The sequence below is a fragment of the Sus scrofa genome, chromosome X (assembly GCF_054392235.1).
Source record: "Sus scrofa isolate SSC_HxYL_T2T_F1_AM1 chromosome X, Sscrofa_HxYL_maternal_Yorkshire_Landrace_v2.0, whole genome shotgun sequence".
NCBI lineage: Eukaryota > Metazoa > Chordata > Mammalia > Artiodactyla > Suidae > Sus > Sus scrofa.
Genome location: NC_139401.1, coordinates 85,837,715 through 85,850,009, shown reverse-complemented (window position 1 = coordinate 85,850,009; position 12,295 = coordinate 85,837,715). Strand labels below are relative to the sequence as shown.

The 12,295-nt window shown below is 40.7% G+C and overlaps 1 pseudogene; it reads right to left on the bottom strand.

Moving 5' to 3' along the window:
• Positions 1 to 444: 444 nt before the first annotated feature.
• Positions 445 to 1,567, bottom strand: LOC146394694 (heterogeneous nuclear ribonucleoproteins A2/B1 pseudogene; annotated as a pseudogene).
• Positions 1,568 to 12,295: the final 10,728 nt, after the last annotated feature.

Sequence of the window (12,295 nt, the reverse complement as noted above, 5' to 3'; positions counted from 1 at the left end):
GTAGAACAGCTTCTTAACTCCACACACACACTTAAAAAAATTTTTTTAAAGGAAAAATGTTAGGTAGGTCTTATTATACCATGATCCTCACTAATAGCTTTTCAAAACTGAGAAAAATCTTAAAAAACATTTCACATGTCACCTGAAACTTACAAATTTAGCGTTATCAAAGAACCAATGCTTCTACACTCTAACAAAAACCACTAGAAAGAAACAACAATTGAAAAGCTAAGAAACTGTCTCAAAGGCATCTTTTTTTTACAGTCCTTCCTCCACAGTGAGGTAATATTATTAAATAATCCAATCCATTCACAAAATGGCTCTGCAACTGCTCTGGTGTCTTCTACCATATCACTGCATATTTATGCATGACTGAGAGTTTCCTGAACACTGTTACTTCGATAACCTGAAGTTATTCTGTGGCTTCTGGGCTCTTATCCTCTCTCATCCTCTCCATGGCTTGATATTGGCTATTCTCCCTCCAAAACCCCCACTTCCTACACTGCCTCCTCCACCATATGGTCTTCCCATGCTCCTGCTACCACCAAAATTTCCATTCTTCGTTGGACCATAGTTGGACGGTTGCTGGTTATAATTTCCAAAATCATTGTAATTTGCACTTCCATAATTTCCTCCTCCAGAGTTGTCATAACCACCTCTGTAGCCACCACCCTGGTTGCCATATCCAAGTCCTCCACCACCATATCCTCCTCTTCTTCCCTCTATAACCAGGGCTACCTCCAAAACTGCCACCTCCAGGTCTCCCTCCATACCCATTATAGCCATCCCCAAACCCATATCCAACAGATCCTCCTCTAAAGTTACTTCCGGTCCTGGCCCAAAATTTCCACCACCACCACAAGAATCTCCAAAACCAAAGTTTCTTCCTCTTCCTCTTTTAGAACTTTGGACTGCCTGTATTTCTTTAGACAAAGCCTTTCTCACTTCTGCATTATGAACATTGATGTTATCGTGATTCTGCAACACAGTCTTATCCACAGGATCATGGTCATCAAAAGTAACAAATCCACCTCTTTTCTTTCCAGACTGCTTATCAGTAATTATCTCAATGGTATCAATTTTACCATATTCCTCAAAGTAATCTCTAAGATGGTGTTCCTCTGTATCTTCTTTAATTCCACCAACAAACAGCTTCTTCACAGTTACACCAGCCCCTGGCTTTCCAGATTCTTCTCTTGCAACAGTATGTTTTGGCTAACCACTCTCCCATCAATTGAATGAGGTCTTGCCGCCATGGCAGTGTCAACCTTAGCCATGGATGAAAAAGATACAAAACCAAATCCTCTTAATCTTTTGCTTGCAGGATCCCTCATTACCACACAATCTGAAAGTTTTCCACATTGCTCATAGTAGTTCCTCAAACTTTCTTCTGTATTTTCAAAGCTCAAGCCACCAATAAAGAGTTTACAGAATTGTTCCTTCTCTCTTTCCATCGTGGGCTCAGTCACTTCAGCCCAGTTTTCCGCAGCTGAGCGAGATGAGAGAGATCTCCGCAGATGAATACAAACTGGATTATTCCTGGTGCTGTAGTGAGAACTACCACTGCTCGAGAAACAATACCGCTAGAAACACCTCCACTGGGGACCCAGCACTGTTCCTACTGCCCCAGAGCAGCTTTTTTATTGCCAGTCTTTCTATTATTTATTTTTATTGTTGACGCCTACTTTTTACTTTGTGGTTACCATTAAAATAAGTTGCCCATCCTTGCTCATTTCTCCACATCATCTCACTTTCAGACTCTAAAAGTGTTTTGTAATGTTAAGGTCTACTCTAAGGTCCCACTGATTGTATAACAACATCCACCATGATTTCCTTGCAATTCATTATTTGATAGTGAGAAAAGAAGTGACAGAAAGTCAGTAAGGGTAGGGGGGAAAGCATTGAGGAAAAGTACTTTCTGAAAGTCCTTCCTAAGTGCAGTAAACCATCATGCAGTTCCATGGGGAAAGAAAAATAACTTCTACACAATCAAAGTAGATGGAAATTGAACAATATGATAAATCTTTGCAAGAAGGTGAATGGTAGAAAGTAATAGAAAAGACAGTCATCTTGTGGCTTCCTGTAATACTCAATATGACTCTGTTTATATTATTGTGAAAGTAAATGACCATTTGTCCTCCACCAATAAACTATTCATAACAACAATAAAATAACAAGCCAAAAGCTAACCAGTGACAAACGTTTTTGGTGGTGGCCAGTGTGTGGTAGAGGTCATTGGGTTACAAAATTACTATAATTTAGAGTGATGAACAGGTTTCTCCTATTATCCCATTTGTACTTGACTTGAATTTCTGGAAATCATAATTATGAACCACTTGGATGTCATTTTGTAAAAAAGTAAATTGCTCCCTACCTATGAGCCTGACCTAAGCAAGTTAATGAGGATAATAGTGTCTTAACCTCCTTTATTCTTGGCATACACTAGGGAGAAATCACAGATGATAGTGAAAAATTGCTACCAAATTAGAAAAGAAGAATTACAGCTAATTACCAACTGGAGCGGACTGCTTCACATTTTGCAAGAAAAACATATTTCCAGTATATAAATTATGCAATCATGAGGAAGCAATGAAGTTAAAAACGGCTGGATATTTCACCATGGAATAAGCTTAAGTGAGAACAGCATACCTTAAAGAATAGATAGAAATAGATAACAAAAATAAAGGGAAAGTAGGTTCAAATAATATTAATCAAGTAATAAATGCATTTTTAAAAACAGGATACATGCACGTGCTTCTTTTATTTTAACTAAACATCTTAGAGTTTTGAACTTAGCAAAAAGGATATTAGGTGCCTACAAGTATAACACATCATGGACAAAATATTTTTCAGGTAGGAGTAGTATATCAGCTTTAAAGCCTGCATTCAATTTTAGGGATATATCCAGGTTTTAGCCGCTATAAATGACCAAAGAGAATACTTGTAAGAAATTAACACCTATTGTTATTACCTGTCTGGTCAAATGTCTTGTTGATATGCATATTTTCTGCACTTTTACTTATAAGCTCCCTTTTTCATAGTGCTCCACATAGTACAGAAATGAACCTTTACCTTGTAACACATTAGCATGAATATTGAAAATAATAATTTCATTGTATCATTCCAAGTGAAAATAAACTCTATGAATCTTATTTTCTCCCTCTGAGAAAGTGGAGATGAGAAAAGACTACATTGACCAAGTTGTTACGAGAGTGAGATGATGATAACATGTTTATAAACCTATAAGGAGGCTTCCAAGGTGTGCTTTATTGGTATGTACCATCATCATAATCATCATCAATCAAGTAAATTGCCAGGGCTAAATGGCTAATCAAATGAATAGTGATCTGGAATCTAGAATCCTCCTGGAACAACAGAGTTATTTCTATATTTTGGTCAATCACCTCTATATTATAAATCAAAAAAGCAATATCTATGTTTATTTTTTTATATTTCATATTATAAAGTTATAAGCCTGTAAACCTGAAAGTGTATTTCATTTAACTTAATAATAGCAAACTATAACATCTATTATGAGTCTGGTATCATTTCATATGCTTTACATGTAATAATTCATCTAATTCTCTACATAACCCTACAAGGTGTTACCATTATTATCCCCCCTTTTCAGATGCAGAGACTGAGGCACAAAGATGTTGTGTAATTTGGTTTCAGATTAATTTACTGAGCTAGGTTTGAACCCCAAACCCCAAATCCTGGTATTTGCCATTACACGATTCTGCCTCATTTCAGTATTGCTTGAGCAAGTACTATATGACAGACACAGTGCCAACAAAAGAACTATAATCCTGTACAAAGATAAACAATATCCTTGATCTCATGGACTTTATAGAGGAGTAGACATTTACCAAATGCTCAAATATAAAACTGCAACTTTGACAAGTGCAATGAAAGACTAATACAGCATGCTCCAAGAACAGGATCATGTTACCTCATCTGAGAGTGAACAGAAGGATTCCATAAGGAGTCTCAAGCTGAAATTTCAAATGAGTAGAATTTAACTAGGTGAAAGGGTAAGGGAAAAACATTTCAGAGGAAATGGTATGTGCAAAAAACCTGTTATGAGGAGGGAATATGGCACCACTGAGGACTTGAAAGACCAGTTCCACCAATTTGCAGAAGTGCAGAGTGAGGGGAGAAATAGTATGAGACCATGGTAAAGATCAGCAGGGGCCAGACCAAGCCAGGCCTTGGAGCATTGATTGAAACTTTTGATCTTGATTTTCAGAGCCATGGGAATCCACTGGCATGTTAAAACACAGTTTTCCCTGTTAAAAATCTACATTTTAAAATGAAAATTCTGAGAGAGGACAAGATGGTGGAGGAGTAGGGGGACATGCTCGCCCTCTCCCACAAACACAACAGAAAAAGCACATCTACAGAAGAAATGACTCGCACAGAACAGCAACCAATTGCTGGCAGAGGAACCTAAACTCCAATAATGGCAAGAAGTTCGTGACATTATTGGGCAGAACGGGAGAAAAGAGGAGAGTGAGAGAAGGTGAATCCCAGTGGGACGGGCGCTCCCAAAAGGGAACTGCGGAGGAGAAAGGGATCCCGCACCCTGGAAAGTCACCTACCGGGCGAAAGATCAAATGAACCGGAGGAATCTCCAGATGCAGAGAAGAGTGTAGCAGTAAGTTGGAGTACGGAAAAGCCGATCAAGAACCCAACGGACCATCTGAACTACGGGCACAGTTACCAAAAATTGAGACGCCTGGGTGGGGGCTGGGCACCGAATCCTCGGCTCCAGAGGTTAGTCCCCGGGAAAGGGCCGGGGGACGCCTGGGTGGGGGCTGGGCACAGAGACCTCGGCTCCAGAGATTAGTCCCCAGGCTAGGGGGGCGGGGAAGAGCAGAAACTGCTTGGGAGGTCTCTAAACCGTTTGATGGGGCAGAGACTGCCTGGGAGACTAGAAAACAAAGCTGTCGCAGAGGAAGGGAGCAATACTCTAGGAGCGGGGAAGTGGAAAGCCGCCTCAGAGGGAACCTGGGAGAAGAGCCTGTTCTGCGCCCATGCTGGGGAGCGGAGAGAAGAAGGGGTGGGTTCCCATAGAATACCCCCCATGCCACAGCAAGCTTACAGGCCCGCTAGCTAGCAGAAAGCTGTGCTTCCCAGTGCATTCCCTCCCCCCACCCCCACCACCCCCTACGCTCTCGCGGAACCTGGGGCTGCCTGCCATCCAGGAGGGCTGGCCTCAACAATTGCCTGAAGCCTACCACCGCAGGGGCTGTCCCTGCACAGGCCTGCTTGCCCTTTGGAGGGGCTACACTTCCACAGAGCAGCACCAAACACCACCAGCCCCCTAGAAAAGGCCTGCAGCCCAGAAAAGCTAGAACAAGCCTAGCCAGGCCGTGAATAGATCGGCCTAATTCTCTGACGTTTTTTCTGAGATGGGCTCCTCCGGGGAGGAGCCTCTTGGGTCTCCAAGGGCCTTGCTACCCGCCCAAGACCCCAGGGGGTGCTAAGACCTAGTGGACCAGCTGCATAGGACTGCCAGCTCCAGGCAGGACCCCCTGCAGCCCAGAAAAGCTGCAACAAGCCTGGCCGAGTTGGGAAAAGATCTCAGATGGTCTTTCTGAGTCGGGCTGCCCTGGGGAGGAGCCTCTTGAGTCTCCAAGGGCCCTGCTACCCGCCCAAGACCCCAAGGGGTGCTGAGACCTCGTGGACCAGCTGCATAGGACTGCCAGCTCCAGGCAGGACCCCCTGCAGCCCAGAAAAGCTGCAACAAGCCTGGCCGAGTTGGGAAAAGGTCTCAGACGGTCTTTCTGAGTCGGGCTGCCCTGGGGAGGAGCCTCTTGAGTCTCCAAGGGCCCTGCTACCCGCCCAAGCCCCCAGGGAATGCTGAGACCTAGTGGACCAGCTGCATAGGACTGCCAGCTCCAGGCAGGACCCCCTGCAGCCCAGAAAAGCTGCAACAAGCCTGGCCGAATCGGGAAAAGATCTCAGACGGTCTTTCTGAATCGGGCTGCCCTGGGGAGGAGCCTCTTGAGTCTCCAAAGGCCCTGCTACCCGCCCAAGACCCCAGGGGGTGCTGAGAACCAAGTGAAATCTGCTACCATCGTGGGGTGGACCTCCCAGTCCTGTCTGCCCTCAGGAAGTCCTCCTTTGCTTCAAAGAAACACTGTTAGTCCCATCAACACTCCAGAAAAGCCACACTGCCTCAAAAAAGATTGACCAACAACGCCAGCCCTCAGGAAATATTCCACAGCAGTGACAAGGCAAACACTACCCGATAACGGAGAGTACAACTCCCTCAGGAGAACGAAAACAACAAGCAAGATGAAGAAGCTGAGAAACCACCCCCAGTCAAACCAACAGGAGAACTCACCTAAAACAGTCAACAATGAAACAGATCTCTGCAGTCAGACAGACCTGGAGTTCAAAAGAGAAATAGTGAAAATACTGAAGGAATTAAGAGAAGATTTGAACAGTAATGCAGATACCCTCAGAGAAGAACTAGAAAATATAAGGAGGAGCCAAGAAAAACTAGAACATTCATTTGCAGAGATGCAAACTGAACTAGGGGCAGTAAAAACCAGAATGAATAATGCAGAAGAACGAATCAGTGATATGGAAGATAGAATAATGGAAATCACTCAATCTGGTCAACAGACAGAAAACCGAATCAAAAAACTGGAAAGCAATATAAGAGACCTATGCGATAATATAAAACGGGCCAATCTATGCATAATAGGAATTCCAGAAGGAGTAGAAAAAGATAAGGGGATGGAAAATATATTTGAAGAAATTATCGCTGGAAACTTCCCAAATCTAAAGGATACTGGATTCAAGATACAAGAAGCACAGAGGGCCCCAAAGAAACTGAACCCAAACAGACCCACACCAAGACACATCATAATAAAAATGGCAAAAGTTAGTGATAAAGAGAGGATCCTAAAGGCAGCAAGAGAAAAACAGAATGTTACCTACAAGGGAACCCCCATAAGAAGATCAGCTGATTTCTCTACAGAAACACTACAGGCCAGGAGGGAATGGCAAGAGATAATTGAAGTGCTAAAAGGAAAAAATATGCAACCTAGAATACTCTATCCAGCAAGAATATCATTTAAAAGAGAGGGGGAAATAAAATTTTTTTCCAACAAACAAAAACTTAAAGAATACAGCAACACAAAACCCAGGTTAAAGGAAATATTGAAAGGGCTTCTCTAAACCAAAAAGAAAGGAAGGAAAGGGAAGAAAAAAGAAAAGAAAAAAAAAGAGAAGAAGAAGAAGAGGAAGAAGTAGGACTGAGGAAACCGCAATCAGAGAGCAGTCACTCAAATAAGCCAGCATACAGATTTAATCATGAACATGCTTCAAACAAAATAAAATGAAAAAGAAAAAAATAAAAGAGTCATCAAAACCATAAAATGTGGGCAAGGGATGTTAGGAGGTAAATAATCCTTTTTGATTGTATGTATGTCTCTTTTCTTAATTTTAATATAATAATGAAGTGTTTGAACTTACAGGACCATCAGGCTAAAACACACAATTATGGGAAGGGGTTAGCATACTTAAAAAACAGGGCAACCACAAGCCAAAACCAAATATTGCATTTGCAAAAAATGAAAAAAAAAAATACACTCAAGCAGATAATAACAGGAGACCATCCAACCAAAAAAAAAAAAAAAAAACAATGGAGAACCATAGAATCAACTGGAACACGAGGATCAAATGGCAATAAATAATCATCTATCAATTATCACCTTAAATGTCAATGGGCTGAATGCCCCAATCAAAAGACACAGAGTGGCTGAGGGGATAAAAAGGCAAAAACCTTCAATATGCTGCCTACAAGAAACTCACCTTAGGATAAAAGATACATATAGATTGAAAGTGAAAGGCTGGGGAAAAATATTTCACGCCAATAGACATGACAGAAAAGCAGGAGTCGCAATGCTCATATCAGACAAAATAGACTTTAAAACAAAAGACATAAAGAAAGACAAAGAAGGACACTATTTAATGATTAAGGGATCCATCCAAGGAGAGGATGTTACTATCATCAACATATATGCCCCAAACATAGGAGCACCCAGATACATACAATAAATATTAACAGACATAAAGGGAGATATTGATGAGAATACAATCAGAGTAGGAGACCTAAATACCCCCCTCACATCAATGGACAGATCCTCTAGACAGAAAACCAATGAAGCAACAGAGATCCTAAAGGAAACAATAGAAAAGTTAGACTTAATGGATATCTTCAGGACACTACATCCAAAAAAAAGCAGAATACACATTCTTCTCAAATGCTCATGGAACATTCTCAAGAATCGACCACATATTGGGACATAAAGCGAAACTCAATAAATTTAGGAGCATAGAAATTATCTCAAGTATCTTCTCTGACCACAATGCCATGAAATTAGAAATCAACCATGGGAAAAGCAAACAGAAAAAACCTACTCCATGGAGACTAAACAACATGCTACTAAAAAACCAATGGGTCAATGAGGAAATCAAGAAGGAAATTAAAAACTACCTTGAAACAAATGATAATGAAGACACAACCTCTCAAAATCTATGGGATGCTGCGAAAGCAGTGCTCAGAGGGAAATTTATAGCAATACAGGCCTTTCTCAAAAAAGAAGAAAGATCCCAAATTGACAACTTAACCCTCCACCTAAACGAACTAGAAAAAGAAGAACAAAAAAGTCCTAAAGTCAGCAGAAGGAAGGAAATTAGAAAGATCAAAGAAGAAATCAATAAAATAGAGACTCAAAAAACAATAGAGAAAATTAATAAAACCAAGAGCTGGTTCTTTGAAAAGGTGAACAAAATTGATAAACCCCTGGCCAGACTCACTAAAAAGAGGAGAGAAAGAACCCAAATCACCAAAATTATAAATGAAAAGGGAGAAATCACAACGGATACAGCAGAAATACAGAAAACCATGAGAGAATACTATGAACAACTATATGGCAATAAGTTTGACAATCTGGAAGAAATGGACAATTTTCTAGAATCTTACAGCCTGCCAAAACTGAATCAAGCAGAAACAGACCAACTGAACAGACCAATCACTAGAAATGAAATTGAAGAGGTCATAAAGTCACTCCCTACAAATAAAAGCCCAGGACCAGATGGCTTCACAGGTGAATTTTATCAAACATATAAAGAGGAATTGGTGCCCATCCTCCTGAAACTCTTTCAAAAGGTTGAAGAAGGAATACTCCCAAAGACATTCTATGAGGCCACCATCACCCTCATTCCAAAACCAGACAGAGATATCACCAAAAAAGAAAACTATCGCCCAATATCATTGATGAATATAGATGCAAAAATTCTCAACAAAATCTTAGCCAACCGAATCCAACAACATATCAAAAAAATTATACACCATGACCAGGTTGGGTTCATCCCAGGTTCACAAGGATGGTTCAACATACGCAAATCAATCAGCATCATACACCACATTAACAAAAAAAAAAAGTCAAAAATCATATGATCATCTCAATAGACTCAGAAAAAGCATTTGACAAAGTCCAACATCCATTCATGATCAAGACCCTCGCCAAAGTGGGTATAGAGGGAACATTCCTGAATATAATCAAAGCCATTTATGGTAAACCCACAGCAAATATAATCCTCAATGGGGAAAAACTGAAAGCCTTCTCACTCAAATCTGGAACAAGACAGGGATGCCCACTCTCACCACTGCTCTTCAACATCGTTTTGGAAGTCTTAGCCACAGAAATGAGACAAACAAAAGAAATCAAAGGCATCCATATAGGAAGAGAAGAGATCAAACTGTCACTGTATGCAGATGACATGATTCTATACCTAGAAAACCCTAAGGACACAACCCCAAAACTCCTTGAACTGATTAATAAATTCAGCAAAGTGGCAGGATATAAGATTAACATTCAGAAGTCAGTTGCATTTCTGTATACCAGCAATGAAACATTAGAAAAGGAACACAAAAATACGATACCTTTTAAAATTGTACCACACAAAATCAAATACCTCGGAATACACCTGACCAAAGAGGTAAAGGACCTATATGCTGAGAACTATAAAACCTTAATCAAAGAAATCAAAGAAGATGTAAAGAAATGGAAGGATATTCCATGTTCCTGGATTGGAAAAATCAATATTGTGAAAATGGCCATACTACCCAAAGCAATCTACAGATTCAATGCAATCCCTATCAAATTACCCAGGACATTTTTCACAGAACTAGAACAAATAACCCAAACATTTATATGCAACCACAAAAGACCCAGAATCGCCAAAGCAATCCTGAGAAACAAAAACCAAGCAGGAGGCATCACTCTCCCAGACTTCAAGAAATACTACAAAGCCACAGTCATCAAAACAGTGTGGTACTGGTATCAAAACAGACAGACAGACCAATGGAACTGAATAGAGAATCCGGAAATAAACCCTGACACCTATGGTCAATTAATCTTTGACAAGGGAGGCAAGACCATAAAATGGGAAAAGGAAAGTCTATTCAGCAAGCATTGCAGGGAAACCTGGACAGCTGCATGCAAAGCAATGAAACTAGAACACACCCTCACACCATGCACAAAAATAAACTCCAAATGGCTGAAAGACTTAAATATACGACAGGACACCATCCAACTCCTAGAAGAAAACATAGGCAAAACACTCTCTGACATCAACATCATGAATATTTTCTCAGGTCAGTCTCCCAAAGCAATAGAAATTAGAGCAAAAATAAACCAATGGGACCTCATCAAACTGAAAAGCTTTTGCACAGCAAAGGAAACCCAAAAGAAAACAAAAAGACAACTTACAGAATGGGAGAAAACAGTTTCAAATGATGCAATGGACAAGGCCTTAATCTCTAGAATATATAAGCAACATATACAACTCAACAGCAAAAAAACCAATCAATCAATGGAAAAATGGGCAAAAGACATGAATAGACATTTCTCCAAAGAAGATACACAGACGGCTAGCAAACACATGCAAAAATGCTCAACATCGCTGATTATAAGAGAAATGAAAATCAAAACTACCATGAGATACCACCTCTCACCAGTCAGAATGGCCATCATTAATAAATCCACAAATAACAAGTGCTGGAGTGGCTGTGGAGAAAAGGGAACCCTCCTGCACTGCTGGTGGGAATGTAAACTGGTACAGCCACTATGGAGAACAGTTTGGGGATACCTTAGAAATCTATACATAGACCTTCCATATGACCCCGCCATCCCACTCTTGGGCATCTATCCGGACAAAGCTCTACTTAAAAGAGACACATGCACCCGCATGTTCATTGCAGCACTATTCACAATAGCCAGGACATGGAAACAACCCAAATGTCCATCGACAGATGACTGGATTCGGAAGAGGTGGTATATATACACGATGGAATACTACTCAGCCATAAAAAAGGATGACATCATGCCATTTGCAGCAACATGGATGGAACTAGAGAATCTCATCCTGAGTGAAATGAGCCAGAAAGACAAAGACAAATACCATATGATATCACTTATAACTGGAATCTAATATCCAGCACAAATGAACATCTCCTCAGAAGAGAAAATCATGGACTTGGAGAAGAGACTTGTGGTTGCCTGATGGGAGGGGAGGGAGTGGGAGGGATCCGGAGCTTGGGCTTATCAGACACAACCTAGAATAGATTTACAAGGAGATCCCGCTGAATAGCATTGAGAACTATGTCTAGATACTCATGTTGCAACAGAAGAAATGGTGGGGGAAAAACTGTAATTGTAATGTATACATGTAAGCATAACCTGACCCCCTTGCTGTACAGTGGGAAAATAAAATTAAAAAAAAAATAGAGGAAAAAAAATGATAATTCTGCAGTTGAATGGAAGAAGAGTTATTTTGGTCTTGACAATATGGCAGTTTAGCACAAGATGCTAGATAGCTATAACTCAAATTCTACTATCTACCATGGAGGAATTTCATAAATATTTTAGAATGCAGGAAATATAGGGAAGCTAGAAAAAAAATTCTTTGTGTGTGTGTGTGTGTGTGTGCTTTTAGGGCCACACTGCAGCATATGGAGGTTCCCAGACTATGGGACGAATTGGAGCTGTAGATGAAGGCCTACAGCACAGCCACAGCAATGCAGGACCCAAGCATAGCTCATGGCAATGCTGAATCCTCAACCCACTGAGCAAGGCCAGGGATCAAACCTGCGTCCTCATGTGTACTAGTCAGATTTGTTTCCACTGAGTCATGGCAGAACTCCTCTGGAAAAAATTCTGGAGACACAAAAAGCTATTTTGAACTACAGATAGGATGGGGAAGTTTGTGA